This window comes from Danio rerio, chromosome 24, assembly GCF_052040795.2.
Source record: "Danio rerio strain M-AB ecotype USA chromosome 24, GRCz13ab, whole genome shotgun sequence".
NCBI lineage: Eukaryota > Metazoa > Chordata > Actinopteri > Cypriniformes > Danionidae > Danio > Danio rerio.
The window spans coordinates 43,192,501-43,209,683 of NC_141044.1; the positions used below are offsets into that span (position 1 = coordinate 43,192,501).

The following is a 17,183-nucleotide window of genomic DNA, read 5'->3' on the forward strand; positions in this document are numbered from 1 at the left end:
AGTCATGACATTGTCATATTCTGTCTTGTGATTCCTATGTGTAGATGTTTGATTAGGTTTGTGGTTTTACTACAATACCTCACTGTTTTGTTACACGTGTCACAAACAGCATCGTTTAAGTTTATGGAAGTGAAGTAGCCAGCCTGATCTCACGAGAAAACGTAAGTATTTTACATTTTGGCAGTTTAGTGGCTAATTCGTACGAATTCGTACGAGTTCAGTCGTAAGAAAATGTATGATTTTAAAAAGGAGGCGTGGCACCTAACCCCACCCCTAAACCCAACCGTCATTGGGGGATACGCAAATCCTACTAAAATGTACGAATTAGATCGTACGAATTTGTACGAATTAGCCACTAAATGAAAAAGTTACGAATTGCCGTGAGATTGTGTTGAAGTAGCTCCACACAAAACTTCGCTTGCGGTCACCCATATCCAATGACAGTGTCTGAACAACATGTGCCAGCGGTCTGACTGAGTGGCTAGCTAGCATGCTCTGCAGATGTACAGTGCCATATTACGCACATCATTTGGCAGGTGGAAGAACAAGTAGTTCCGACTAAGTTGACATTATTCAGATTAACTAGGGTAATTTGGGTTACTTTCCACTGTATTTCTATTTGCAATAAACTACATATTTGCTTTAAATTACTGAAATATCAATATTTTGATAAGATAATCGATTCTAGAACATACAAATCTGGTATCAGAGATATTTATATTTTAGTATCGATCCGCACATCACTAATAAACCAGTCCTGTCCAATAATTACCTAATTTACCGATAGTCGAGTCTTTAAACTGTACTTTTAAGCTGAATACTGGCATCTTGCAAGTGCAGTCATGGCAAAGACTAAATAAATTAGTCATTTAAAAATCAATGTTCAAGATAATTGTAAAAACAAGTTGATTTAATGAATGAATACCTAAATACTCTTTGAGGATCTTCAACTATTAAAGCGCTTATTGGAGCACTTCTTGACATTTGTTTGGCTCTCAGTGAGGTGTTGAGGTTCAGCAAAGCACAGCGATGCCCGTCTGATTAATTACAGAAGCGGCCCGTTAATATGGCTGCCACAGGAGCTCAATAGCGACCCTGTTTAATTAATACTATCAGGACACACTCCATTCATTCTTAATGCCAGCTTTCCGATAGCGGCGCAGCAGGCGGACACCGGGTCATTGATCTAAAGCAGCGTCTTAGGTTGCCCGCTCTGGGTTTTCTGCAGTCTGCCCTAGATAGGAAACTTTCTTATTTCTGAGCTGAATAAATGACAATACGCAGTGTAGGGCTGCACAGTATATTGGCTCAGCATTGAAATATCACAATATGTGCGTCCGTAATAATCGCATTTCTGCTTTTGCTTTATTATATTTACATCAGGGCTATTCAATTATTTTGTAACGGGGGCCGTATCATGAAAAGCATCCCAAACGAAGGGCCGGACAGATATGACTTGCAATATGAGTGAGGACACAACAGCTATAGGAGAGCCCATATGTTGTATTTTTGCTCCGTAAGACACCCACATTAGCTTTTTCTACATTAAAATGTTAATATATTGTATTTGAAACTACATAATATCAGTTCTTTGTACATTGTGGCTTTTTTGAACAAGCATTCAAATGTTGTATTTCAAAGTACAACAAAAGCTGTGCATTGCTCAAGTATGCTTCTATTTTCTGACATATTCATATGTTTTGAGCTGCATAGCAATTCGAGATGCAACAATTATAGATTTTGGTTGTACGATTATATAGTCTGAAGAATAATCATGGTTTCATTGTTATGTCTAATGTAAATTTAAGCTTTATATTAGGTAAGTATTTTAATTAACTGTTGTTATCATCTATGTTCATACAAATATAATCAGTGTATTAATAATTCGTTTAACATATCTTTTGTTTAAATTGCACTGAAAGCCACGCACAACTCTCACCACTACAGCGTGAATGGTGAATTTTTAGTTTCTGTACCTGAATACTGTTAGACTTCCCAGAATAAAACATCAAACAGAGCTGGTCAAACCTTCTTGTGGAAATAATGAATCAATATTTTCAAAGATTTTCAGTCTCAGTTTTTGGCTAAGTGCATCTAGAATTTTGCATTTCGACAAGGATTTAAATTTTGTTGTATCCCTTTAAAAAAAAAAAAAGTTTTTATTGGATCTTTCTGTGATGCATCCTGGTAAATACAAAGGGAATATTCTTAAAAAGCACTCTCAATATAATAATAATAAATATATTATTAATATAATAGGTGACGCAGTTGCGCAGTATGTAGTGCTGTCGCCTCACAGCAAGAAGGTCACTGGTTCGAGCCTCGGCTGGGTCAGTTGGCGTTTCTATGTGGAGTTTGCATGTTCTCCTTGAGTTTGCATGGGTTTCCTCTGAGTTCTCCAGTTTCCCCCACAGTCCAAAGACATGCGGTACAGGTGAATTGGGTAAGCTAAATTGTCTGTAGTGTATGAGTGTGTATGGATGTTTTCCAGAGATGGGTTGTGGCTGGAAGGGAATCTGCTGTTTAAACCATGTGCTGGATAAGTTGGCGGTTCATTCCGCTGTGGCAAATAATTATGGAGTAATAAAGGGACTGAGCTGAAAAGAAAATGAATGAATGGATATTAATGTAATATAATAAATAATAAATAATTTTTCCCAGTATTCTTTATAATTATTTTTTTAGGGGGGTTTCACCTTTATTATGACAGGTCTGATGAGAATTCAGACAGGAAAGCATTGGGAGCAGAGAGAGTGGAAGGATTGGCAAAGGACCTCGAGCCGGGAATCGAACTCGGGTCGACATGGGCACGTTGGTGCTATATGTCAGCACGCAGTACCACTAGGCCATTGGCACCGACAATTTTTCCCAGTATTCTGAGAGGATCATAATCATTATCACCATATATTAAATTATTGAATATTGGCATATTCTACAGACTTACTTATTTAAAAATTATTTCGGATACATTGTATTTCAATAGCGATGCTGTGGCGCAGTAGGTAGTGCTGTCGCCTCACAGCTAGAAGGTTGCTGGTTTGAGCCTCGGCTCAGTTGGCGTTTCTATGTGGAGTTTGCATGTTCTCCCTGTGTTCGCATGGGTTTCCTCCAGGTGCTCTGGTTTCCCCCACAGTGCAGTACAGGTGAATTGGATAGGCTAAATTGTCTGTAGTGTATGAGTGTGAGTGTGGATGGGTTGCGGCTGGAAGGACATACGCTGCATAAAAACGTGCTGGATAAGTTGGCAGTTCATTCCGCTGTGGCGACCCCATATTAATAAAGGGACTAAGCTAACAAGAAAATTAATGAATGAATAAACTATTTCAAACTACTAACCTGTCAAAAAAGTCACTGTTAAACTGTAGAGTTGAATTTTCAGCATCAAAGATAAAGAGCAGAGATCAGCATCCCATAATGAAATTCACAACCATAAATGTAGTAAAAAAATATCCCAATGCATTTTTTTTCCAATACCATGCAGTCATAAAGCAGACTGTAAATGCAGACTGCTGTTGCACAGTGAGATATTGTGCATGAGGATATTTATTTTTATATTTGTCCTCATACACACCCCTGCCTCTCCTGCTCTCTCTATTCATACTGATGGCTGAATGATTTTGACTTTGGTTCTACTTCTGTGTTATAAATAGCAGCAGCACACACCTGAGACATGTCTCTTTTATTGATTGAATATTTGAAGGGCATCTTTGAGATCTGCTTGACTGATAAGTTTGCAGACTTTTTTCCTGAGATGCACAAAACTTCATATTCTCCTATATGAATGTGCTGCTATTTCCATCTCTGATTTAAAGCGTATTAAAACTGCAGTGAAAGCTTGTTAAAGATTCAAGGCTTGACCATCAAGCATCAGCCCTGCAGCCACTTCCCATTATACTGTATATAAACCGTGCTTGCATATGTAAATGTACTTTGCTGATGTTTGTATATATAATATATGTTCTGATTGCATAGACTATGTTATTATAAAAAGTAATCTGTGGAAAATATGGTTGGTCAGTTTTAACAGTACTATTTGCTTAGAATTATTTACTTCATGTCAACCTCTCCAAACATCCTACAATTGCCATAGTGACCACCCAGAACACCCTAGCAACACTGTAGTAAACAAACAAAGCCTCCCACATTGCCAAAGAAGTTGAGAACTGTACCAATGTGGCGGCGCTATTGACACATGCTCAGGGCCCGTATGTGATATCTAGTTGTAACGAGGAGACTGACACGGAGGGATCCATTATGCAGTATTTATTAATCACACTTACTCAAACATACAATATGCACAAAGGTGCAAACACACATCGACAGTGGCAGGTCTCAAAGGTCTCAAGGCTGGCGGCTGACAGACACAGAGTGATTTACCAGGCAAGGGTCAGAGGCAGGCAGCGTGATTCAGAGTCCGTGTATCAGGCTTGGATCAAGGGCAGGCAGCGAGTATCAGAGTCCGTGTATCAGGCTTGGGTCGTGGGCAGGCAGAAGGCAAAGCAGAGTCAGAAACGGGCTGGAGTAATGCACAGGAGATCAGGCAGGATATAACGCTCGGTAATGCTGGCCGGGGCTGAAACAAGACTTCCCAGTGAACTGGAGTTTGAGTGTGGCTTATATAGGGAGCGTGGATCGTTAACTGGATTCAGATCAGGTGTGTGCACGATCAGTCTAGGTGGATGATGTAATGCTTAGAAATTCGGGGATGGCGGCCTCTGCTGGCCAGCGAGGGGAATGACTGGGACCGAGTCGGTGACACTAGTGTATATCAATGGAAACACCCTATCTGATTTCTTGCATAACAATCGTCCAAAACACCCTAGTATTGCAGTCAGGAAACCCAGGCTATGCCCTGAGTCTGATCCAATGCTAATCATCATTTATTGTAAACTCTTCTGTTTAATCGCTGTAATTGTGGATGTTGTCATTCTCTGGCCCGCTCTCGATGTGATTGATGGCGTATTGGTCTGAACACGACACCCTCTTAAACAAGATCTGCTGCCACTAAACTATGCTCATACCGTCCCGACATCCTCTGATTTCATTACGCTGAGAGGGAAGATCAGTTACACCCAGTCTAATTGCAGCTAAATGTGATATTTGATGTAATTATCATCATCATCATCTTCATAATTGGGAGCTCAATTCTCCTTTTTTTCCATCATCAACAAGAACGATTAAGGACTTGGACACACGTCAGAAAGTTCATGTTTATAAATCTGCTTCTGTATGTTGAACCCCCGTCATTTTTCAGATGTCAGCAGTTTAATGCGATCCTGCTTCAAGTCGTGCTTACTCCAGAGATCCCGTTAGTAAATAAATGAGAAGTGACAAGCCTTTGTGTTATGGATGGACTGTAATCGGCTCTTATTAATTAGGCTTGTACATCCAGTGGCGGTCGTCCAACCGTAAGCGCAAACAGTCAATAACAGCCATACAGAGACTGATGACAGGTGTGTGTTTGTGTTTGTCTGCTGATGATTAATGATGTCTTTAGCAACATTTATCTTTTTTATTTGCCCTTTGAAGGCAATTAAAGGCTCCAGTGCTGTCAAATGCTCATGCAAACACTCAGATATGCTGGTTTAGGGCCGTTTAATTACATAGAATGGTCCTTTATGCACAATATTTAAGTTTTGACTGATGCACAGGTCACATTTCACTCAAAAACCTGAAGAAAATCATCAGAAGTATGTCACTTTTTTCAGAACTATTATATTTTCAACAACAACAACAACAAAAAGAAAAACATGCTGCCATAATATTCATTAATTTTCCTTCAGCTTAGTGCTTTTATTCATCAGGGGTTGCCACAGTGGAATAAACCACCAACTATTACAGCATATTTACACAGAAGATGCCCTTTCAGCCTCAGAACTGGGAAACACCCATACACATACACACACACACACACACACACACACACACACACACACACACACACACACACACACACACACACACACACACTTATATACTACGACCAATGTAGTTAATTAATTCCCCTATAGTGCATGTGTTTAGAGCAGGGGTGCTCAATCCTGTTCCTGGAGATCTACCTTCCTGTACAGTTTAGCTCCTACCCTGATCAAACCCACCTCAACCAGTTAATTAGGACCTGAAATCCACTTGATATTTACAGACAGGTGTGTTTGATAAGGGTTGCAACTGAAATCTGCAAGAAGGTAGATCTCCAGGAACAGGATTGGCCACCCCTGGATTAGACTTGGGGAAACCGGAGCACTTGGGGAAAACCTACGCCAACACTGGGAGAACAAGCAAACTCCATACAGAAATGCCAACTGACCCAGCTAGGACTTGAACCAGCGACCTTCTTGCTGTAAGGAGACAGTGCTAACCACTGAGCCACCATGATGCCCTAGTTCACTATAATGCTATTATACTGTACTATACTATACTATACTATACTATACTATACTATACTATACTGTATTATACTATACTATACTATTATACTGTATTATACTATACTATACTATTATACTGTATTATACTATACTATACTATACTACACTATACTATTATACTGTATTATACTATACTATATTATTATACTGTATTATACTATACTTTTATACCATACTATACTATACTATACTATTATACTATTATACTCTATTATACTATACTATACTATACTATTATACTGCATTATACTATACTATACCATACTATACTATACTATACCATACCATACTATACTATACTATACTATTATACTGTATTATACTATACTATACTATACCATACTATACTATACTATACTGTTATACTGTATTATACTATACTATACTATACTATACTATATTATACTATTATAATGCTATTATATTTACTGCTTGACTTACGCTAACAAGAAAGAGACTGTTTCATTACACTAATGAGAACTTATCAGTGAAATGTGCTTAACGGAAAAAAAATAGCTTCATTTACTTTTCTATTAAATGTTTCTCAACTTACTTTGCTCAGTTAATCAGCACTTGCTATCCTGGAAATGTGTATAATCGTTCATATTAGACTGGAAGCTCTAGCGTGGATCATGCAAATGTCGCAATGTTAAAATGATTTATCACACATCTCTCTGGAATACTTGAACCTGATTCAGTCATATATGATTATTGTCACTGTTTTTGTATGCTTTGTGTCTGAACAATGATACTAATAATAAGTAAGTTTGTGTAAGCTGCTCTCAGTCATTTGTTAAAAACATTTTTATTTCTGCAAGTTTACCAACTCGGATCAGTGTTTTGTGTTTTGTTGTTTAGGGTGAATGTAGTAAGCAAGATAAAGTACAGAACATCTAGTTGCAGAATAAACTTTTCAGTCTTACACAACAACTGCTGATAAACCTGCTGTACTTTATTCTGTCATAACAGCCGGCTGGATGTACATTATGTCTTATCAAAATAAGTATTAAACATTTCCATGGTCTAAAATAGGGCTGAGTTGTGATAGGGCTGAGTTTTTTTTACCTTGTTTTTTTACCTTGTATCTCGTTTTTAGTCATACAGTCAGCTGAAATAGATGGGGGTAATAGCAAAAGAATTTAGAAAAATATGTATATAGCGATATTATTATTATTATTATTATAATATTTAATTAAATGTAGTAATATTTAATCAATTTCTCGGTGAATGAAGCCAATACTTTTTGGTGCATTTAAATGAAATGGTTTTATTAAATTTCTTAAAACTTTATTAAACAGTTTTATCAAACTGTTTGGTTTTTTTTATTTGTTTATTTTTGGTTTGTTTATTTAAACGATTTTGGTTATTTAAAAAAAAAAATTTTTAGTCATGTCAACAAAAGTAATGTTTTTTTTCTCTTGATTTTCTTTATTAAAAAAATAAATAAATAAAAAAATAATAAAAAAAATTTTTTTTTTCTTTTTTTTCCCCTCAAAATATTATTTTGGATGTGCTAATTTCTGGACTCTGATCTTAGGTTATTTTATTAGATTAGTTCATCAGTTTTGGTATTGACTAATTTAATGTATATGCACAAATATTATTGTAAAGCATTCTGTAGAAAATCCATTCATTTATTTTCCTTTGGCTTAGTCCCTTATTCATCAGGGGTCGCCACAGTGGAATGAACCGCCTATTATTCCAGCATATGTTTTACACAGCAGATGCCCTCCCTGCCACAACCAAGTACTTTGAAACACCCATACACACACACACACACACACACACACACACACACACACACACACACACACACACACACACACATTCATACACTATGGCCAATTTAGTTTACCTTACCCCTTTGGACTGTAGGGAAAACCGGAGCACCCGGAGGAAACCCATGCCAACACGGGGAGAACATGCAAACAGAAATGCCAATTGGCCTAGCCAGGACTCAAACCAGCAACCTTCTTTTGTGAGGCCACAGTGCTAACTACTGAGCCATCGTGCCACCGTGCATATAGAAAATATTCATTTAAAAGTGAGATCTATGACGTGTGTACTCATCTACTCTGAGCACTATATCTATTTTTGTCATATGACCCCCTTGTAATTATTTTAAATAGTAGTTATTACAATATTGACCTAAACCATGGATATATACAGCCCTAGTCTTAAAATGATCTTCACTTTCACAAAGCACAATGTAAGCTCTTTTCTCGTTTCTATTGTGTGACATAGTAAACCCCATATATGTTTGACAGATTGAGCAGAACAGCTGCTGTCCGTGGTGCTGAATGTGCAAAACCTACATCTCAGTGCTCTCCTCAGCAACTAAACATTTCGTAATATGTTTATTTATGTTGTCATTTGATGCACAACAGACTGCCGTGTCATAATAAAAATAGAAGCATGTTAAGCGACAAAACCAAAAGCAGTCTTAGTGTTTTCTGTATGTGATCTCCAGCTGTTGTCTTTCTCTGTCAGCGGTGTGAAGCGGGTTATAAAAAGCTCTTGTGTTTCCACACCTCTCTCTGAGCTCATCAGATTTCTGTTTGTGTTAAAGTGGCAGGTTTGAGCGGTGGCCACTGGAGGAGGATAATTATAACGTAAGGTTGTGTCTTCAGCACCTGCAGCATCATCACCCGTGAGCTCAGAGAATAACACTGACAGTTTACAATCAATTTCAGCATCGGGAGAATTTAAGACACCACAATGCTTAGTTTCTCTTGGTTTTCTCTGTGAATTATCATTTTAATATTGATGATGTTTCTTCCCAATTATAAAACAACAACAACAAAGCAACATGTTGACTTTTAGAGCATTTTTTGTGTTAAACAACAACAAAAAAAGCCTCAATTTCAGATGTTTATGTTCACTTTTAGACAACACTGTATAATGTTTTTAACTTCAGAGTCGATAAGTCAATATTTGGTGGAGTAATCCTGATTCTCAATCACAACAAATAAAAAATGTAGTTCTCTGATATACATTTCAATTAAATAAATACCTTTTAAAAATGTCATAACATTGTTTAAAGACATATTGTAGAAAATATTGTTTTTATAAGCATAGAAAGTAATATATATATATATATATATATATATATATATATATATATATATATATATATATATATATAAGTTGAAGTCAGAATTATTAGCCCCCCTAAATTTTTAGCCCCCCAGGTTTATTTATTTTCCCTAATTTAATAACTCATCTCTAATAACTGATTTCTTTGAATGACAGTATATAATATTTGTCTAGATATTCTTCAAGACACTTCTATACAGTTTAAAGTGACATTTAAAGGCTTAACTAGGTTAATTAGGGTAACTAGGCAGGTTAGGGTAATTAGGCAAGTTAGTGTATAACGATGGTTTGTTCTGTAGATTATCAAAAAAAAAATATAGCTTAAAGAGACTAATAACTTTGTCCTTAAAATGGCTTTTTAAAAAAATGTAACTGCTTTTATTCCAGCCTAAATAAAGCAAATAAGACTTTTTCCAGAAGAACAAATATTATCAGACATACTGTGAACATTTCCTGAATCTGTCACACTTCTTTTGGGAAATTAAAAAAAAGAAACAAAATTAAAAGGGGACTAATAATTTAACTTCAACTGTATATATACTGTGCACGCACATCCGCGAGATAAACGTTAAATGATTAATCATTTAATAAACGGCTCAGATAAACTTTACTATATACTCTGAGAGAACAAAATATACTAGCTGCAAAAATGTTGATACCATTAGAATTGGCTAATCAACTAATTTGCCTTTTTATTCAAGTAATTATATAATTTTGAGCAATAATGTCAATTTTTATTCCATTTTTCTGTTATTTATTTCCCATTTGTTGCATATTTTGTTAATGTAATGATGTTAATATATTACATACATCTAAAATGCTTTGGAAATGCTGTAAATGTCATGCCAATAAAGCAACTTTAAAGAGAGAGGGAAAGAGAGCAGCCTTTGCCTGTCAGTGGGTGAACATGACTCCTAAATAACATAAGAGAAATAGTGAATTTCTTTTATTTCAACAGCCTTTTTTTGAATAACCCATTGAAAAGAAAAGGTGTACTATATATATATATATATATATATATATATATATATATATATATATATATATATATATATATATTTATTTATTTATTTATTTATTTATTTATTTATTTATTTATTTATTTATTCATTTATATATATATGTATATATTTGTTTTTGTTGTTGTTTGTTTTATATACACTACCTGAAAAAAGTCTTGTTACCTATTCAAGTTTTAGGAACACCACAAATGACTTCTAGTTGATCATTTGGTATCCTTCCTTCACCAAACTTGACTGATTTCTGAGAGAATCTTGGCTCCATGCGGGTTCCAGTAGGTCTTCTGCAGTATGTGTGATGATTAAGATGCAGTTACACTGATGGTTCATGGGAAAAATCCAACTTCTGCCACTTTTCTAAATGATCAACTAGAAGTCGAGTTATTATTTGCTGCTCTTACAACTGAGATTGTAACTGTAATGCACAATTACATACATTAAATAAGTTCATTCATTTTAAGGGACACCATTTACCATAAAATCTGAAAGAACTTTTGCATTAACCATAGTAAAGATATGCATGCAATAGAATAGATATATGCATGCATTAACCATCCTATAGATATGCATGCATCATCCATCATATTACATATGCATCCATTAGACATTAGAAATAGGCAAGCTTTAACCATCATATATACATTTATGCATTTACCAGATATATGCATGCATTAGCAGTCACAGATACAGATATGCATGCATTAATCATCATAGAGGTATTCATGCATTAACTGTCATGTAGAAATGCATGCATTAGCAGTCGCAGAGATGGATATACATGCATTAAAGTGCGTGGGCTGCACTGGAGAACTTTTAGTTTAGCTTCACTTCTGTGTGTTTCTGATTGGTCAAGAGCTCTCAGGTGCATTTATCAGTCGTCGAGTCATCATGTGTCACAACTGATGATTAACCACAACTTCAGCCTTTCAAGCTGTAAAGGAAACGTCACTAATGGGTCGATCAGTCTATCCTTGTCTCATCTCATCCCTGTGTTTCAGTCTGATGAATACAGACGTCCGTGGCCCATGTCTAGACTGACATTGTGTTTCATGTGGGTGAAAGAGTCCTCATATCAGCTCTGAAGTGTTTCAAGTTGGCATTAATGATGCTAGATTTTCCTCCTGGTCAAATTGTGCACTATTTTTCCAAAAAGAAGTGTCTACGTATTAAAGTATAATTTATTGTGTAAAAAATAACATATTTAGTAGTCATTTATCTATGAAAAAAATAATTACCTAAATTCAATTTCTGCCATGTGAGATGGTGAGGATCCAATAGCTGATTTATTTAGGAAAGGGGTGTCCAAACTCGGTCCTGGAGGGCTGGTGTCCTGCTGAGCTTAGCTCTAACTTGCTTCAACACACCTGCCCGGAGGTTTCTCGTATATCCAGTAAGAGCTTGATTAGCTGCTTCAGGTGTGTTTGATTAGAGAGTGTGGACTGATTTAGGAGGAGCGTCTTGCAGGCAATCCAGGAACAAACAGGTGCATTCAGAGTAATCCAGAGCATGGTCAATAAACGGGCGAATAGTCGGCACAGGCAGCAAACAACATAAACACAGAAACAAAGCAATGGTACAACATGGCAAGGCAAGGGGAAACGCTTTGTAATGCTCTCTTAGCAGATAAACAGATCACAAGACTCAGCCATGTGTGTATGCAAGTGTGGTGTCTAAATAGTCTGTGTAATGTGTCGCTAATCAGCTTCCAGCTGTGTGTGTAATCATCGGAGAACCATTACAGGTGTGTGTGTGTGTGTGTGTGAGTTGAGTGACGGAATAAGTGTTTCATAAAGTGACAGAGTTGTAGTCTGGGTGAAGGTGCCTGTTTACTAGCGATCTGCAAGCCTGGATCGCTGGTGATTATGACATCATTATTAAACCACATTAACAGAGTTGGAACCAAAAATGTGAATTTGAAATAAATAAATAAATAAATGAATGAATGAATGAATGAATGAATTTCTGTATATTGTTCATTAGTTTCCTTAATTAAATATGCTTTTCAATAATTTTAATTTCAACCAAATAAAATGCAAAAAGAAAATGTTAACATTAAATTAATTTAATATTAAAATAATATGTAACAGGGGAAATCAAAGTGAAATTTAGTATTTTTTCTTGTTGGAGATTTACATTTTGCAGACAATTTCAATGCCATTACAATGCAAATGCTAATCAACATCCCGCTACATTCAAACAACACTATTATGGCCTATCATGATCTCTACTTATACTAAAAGGGACACATGCATCTCCCCAGAGCACTAAGAGGTTCACATTCAAGACCATTCACACCTGTCCCTGAGCAATGCAGCAGGCTACTACTCTGACCCAACATAGACATAACAAGCTCTCAATCAAATTTAATGAATGTTTTCTAAAATAACTAAGCATGTATGTGTAAGGAATTTTACTTATCAGCTCAATGCGAAGATTGCTGGTAGAGTACGCAGGATGACCAGACCTATTAACACTTTTTCTATCCAACAGCATTGTGAGGACACACGATAGGACCCAGTAATCATGTATATGGGGTTTTAAGAAGAAAAAAAAACATTTGCTTGCCTTTTTTAAGTGTTGTTAAAAGTGATGTTGCAGTTGTGCATCAGTGGGCTTTACAGGGTTAATAAGGGGGAAATATACCTATTTTAAACAAAATTCTTAAACCCTAAATCAAGTTTTGTTTTGTTGATAAATTCTAAATTATAAATGTTTTATTCTTTCAAGGGGTGACACGGTGGGTCAGGGGTTAGCACTGTGGCCTCACTGCAAGGTCACTGGTTTGAGTCCCGACTGGGTTAGTTGGCGTTTCTGTGTGGAGTTTGCATGCTCTCCCCGTGTTGGCCTGGGTTTCCTCCGGGTGCTCTGGTTTCCCCTACAGTCTAAACATATGCACCATATGGGAACTGATTAACTAAATTGGCCATAGTGTATAGGTGTGTTTGTGTGTGTGTGAATGAGTGTGTATGGGTGTTTCCCAGCTGGAAGAGCACCTGCTGTGTAAAACATTCCCTGGATAAGTTAGTGGTTGGATAAGGGACTAAGCGAAAGTAAAATGAACAAATGAATCATGCTCCCAATTAAACATGCATTTTTATCATTTTAATATCAACCAAACTGAATACATACACTATTAAACAATAAATTAAAAAAAAAAGATCAGAAAGACTGATGAAACATTGGGTTTATTTTTGTTTAACATTTAATAAATGGTTGTTAAATTGTATAAGAGGTTTTGATTAATTTAATCAAACATTAAAACTGAATAAAACAGAAAACGTTAAGAGCAATACAAATGCTATTTTAATTTGCTTTTCAGCTCGCATGTGTAACACTTACAGAAAAGTCCTCAAAGCATGCATCCGTGCATGTGTGAATAAATGACGCAAGACTTTGGCAGACTTATGTCTTATTGCAAAACCCTCTGCTAGCTTTTTCACTGATGACTGTCTACGTCTCTGAATGTGACACCGGCAGCGTTTGCTGGTGGCAGGCTGTGAATTCGCCACGCAGCAGATGGTGAGTTCACACTGACCGGTAAACAGATGCTTAGGGTCCTGTCGAGATCCAAATGTTGTGGGAATGAAGAAAAGGCCAGTGTGGCCCGTTTCAGTCCAGAGCAGTCAAAAGAGCAGCTAATCCTTACGGACACTTAGTGCCTGTTCTCCAGCGCGTCCTTGGCCTCCCTCCGAAAGTCTTTGCAGCTGAGAAAACTCACCTGTCACTCTGTGCCCTTGGTTAGTGTCTTTATATTTAATTTGGCAAGCATTTCTATGTAAACATCATCTTAAATATGACCAATTTAATATATTATTCAGGATGTAATGCCATGACTGATCCTGGCTTGCTTTCTAGAGTAATAGATTTACATTTTCATGCTGTTAAACACAAAATTATTCGTCCTCCTGTGAAATTTAATTATTTAAATTATATTAACATTTCCCAAGTGCTGTTTAACAGTGAATATATTTTAAACCATAATAATTTTAATAACTAATTTCTAATAACTAATTTAGTATTTGCCATGATGACAGTAAATAATACTTGACTAGATTTTTGTAGGATACTTATATTTAGCTTTAAGTGCAGTTTAAAGACTTAAGATTGAAAACTAAAGACTAGGATAATTAGGTTTACTTGGCAAGTTAAGGTAATATTGTATGATCTGTTTATTTTATTTTTATGATGCTTAAACAAGAACAAAAGAGAAAATATCAGAAAAATGTTTAATAAATAAATAATGAACTATTGAAAGTCTTATAATTATAATAAAAGACATTATATATGCATTAAATAGACCCTCAACCCACAACCCTCAACTATATTTGTCATAAGCACCAGCGATCTAGACCTTGCAGTTCACTGGAGAACTACATGTGTGTAAATGTGTAAAGTGCTTTGTGTGTCCAGAAAAGTGCTTTATAAATATAACAAATTATTATTAATATTATTATTATTACACATCAGCCACTAAATAAAATACTCACAGAAGTGTTTGCACTCACACACCAGTTCCTGATTCCTTATTACACACAGCCGGAGGCTCGTGATGGACTGATTATTAGGACTATAAAGACCTTATTCACACACTCGTTTCTGATGCTTGTAAATGAATGAATGAACAAATAAATAAGTAAATACATACATACATACATACATACAGTTAGAATTATTAGAAGTTAGAATTATTAGCCCCCCTGAATTATCCTCCTGTTAGAAACATTTCTAATCATAATAGTTTTAATAATCTCTAATTCTATGTACTTCTATACAGCTTAAAGTGACATTTAAAGGCTAAACTAGGTTAATTAGGGTAAATAGGCAGATTAAGGTAATTAGGCAAGTTATTGTATAATGATGGTTTGTTATGTGGACTATTGAAAAATATATAGCTTAAAGGGGCTAATAATGTAGTCCTTAAAATGGTTTTAAAAACATGTAAAACTACTTTTATTCTAGCCAAAATAAAACAAGTAAGACTTTCTCCAGAAGAAAAAATATTATCACACATACTGTTAATTTCCTTGCTCTGTTAAACATCATTTAGGAAATATTTTAAAAAGAAATCAAAGGGGGCTAATAATTCTGACTTCAACTGTATATATACACATACATACAAACAACAAGAAAAGAAAGAAAGAGCCAAAGTTAGACTAAACAACTTTCTCCAGACGTAAGATATAGTTTTAATATACATGTAATTTTAAAAAGAAATTCTTACTCTGCAAAACATCACTTGGGAAATATTTGAAAAATACTTTAACTTTTTAGAGCAGAGCTAATAATACTGCCTTCATCTGTATACTTTAGAGATGGATGTGTTTTCATATAGCAGCGAGGTTAATCTCTCCGTTTAGCATCTCCAGACAGTGTAATAATAATATGTGTGTGCATGGATGCATTATGCATTGGTGTATTCTGGTTTTTGCCCTCACTGTCACACTTTTCCTGACACTGAATATGAATTGCTCTATTTCCATCATCACTGAGAGACCAGCGCCCTGCAGTCCATTAGAGAGAGGTGATGAAGCTAAAAATATTATCTCAATATTTTCTGGCTATTTATGTGCTCTGAAACAGCTATTATTTTATAACAGGCAGTTTAGCAGGAGATACAAAATGTCAACCAAATCAACTCTTTTTGCCTTCAGAATGTTTTGTCGAGCACAATCATTTGATCTGCTTTGATGATAGTCTCTGATAGATTTAGCTTTTTTTTATTTTTATAATTACTTGGTTCATTTATTTATATATAATTTAATTTCCTTTTCAATTAAATTCATTTTATAGCACATAATTATAAATAAACTATGAAAATATAAAATTTTAAATATACAATTAATATATGAATATGTTATTGTTAAAATATCGGTTTTATAAATGTATATATAATATAATATAATATAATATAATATAATATAATATAATATAATATAATTTAATATAATATAATATAATATAAAACAAAACAAAACAAAACAAAACAAAACAATATAATATAGCACAAAATAATGTAATACAAAATAAAATAATATAATATAAAATAATATTATATGAAATAATGCAATGTAATATAATATAATATAATATAATATAATATAATATAATATATTAATAAAATAATGCAATATATTATAATAATAAAATGCAGTATAATATAATATAATATAATATAATATAATATAATATAAAATAATATAATATAATATAATATAATATAATATAATATAATATAATATAATATAAAATAATATAATATAATATAATATAATATAATATAATATAATATAATATAATATAAAATAATATAATATAAAATAATATAATATAATATAATATAATATAATATAATATAATGTAATATAATGCAATATAATATAATATAATATAATATAAAATAATATAATATAATATAATATAATATAGATTAATATAATATAATTGTAGACAAAATTATTAGGTCTCCTGTAAAATTTGTATTTTTTCAAAATATTAATATTTATTAATATTTGTTCATTCATTCATCTCCTTTCTGGCTTAGCCCCCTTATTAATCCAGGGTCGCCACAGCGGGATGAACTGCCAACTTATCCAGCACAGCGGATGCCCTTCCAGCTGCATCACATCTCTATGAAACATAA

The 17,183-nt window shown here is 34.5% G+C and overlaps 2 protein-coding genes and 1 long non-coding RNA gene across 5 annotated transcripts in view; 2 read left to right on the plus strand and 1 right to left on the minus strand.

Annotated features, from left to right (window-relative positions):
• LOC147831164 (uncharacterized) overlaps positions 1-2,142 on the minus strand; it is a 4,261-nt gene extending 2,119 nt beyond the window's left edge. The window contains exons 1-2 of the long non-coding RNA XR_015525414.1: positions 407-2,142; positions 1-143 (exon numbers count right to left, since the gene is read on the minus strand). The exon at positions 1-143 is cut by the window's left edge and continues 345 nt beyond it. This is a non-coding gene — a long non-coding RNA (uncharacterized LOC147831164). The remainder of the gene's footprint in view (positions 144-406) is intronic.
• katnip (katanin interacting protein) overlaps positions 1-17,183 on the plus strand; it is a 1,410,884-nt gene that overhangs the window by 750,540 nt on the left and 643,161 nt on the right. The window lies entirely within an intron of this gene.
• The window catches only part of kcnh2b (potassium voltage-gated channel, subfamily H (eag-related), member 2b), a 322,770-nt gene that overhangs the window by 106,190 nt on the left and 199,397 nt on the right, over positions 1-17,183 (plus strand). The gene's annotated exons all lie outside the window — the stretch shown is intronic.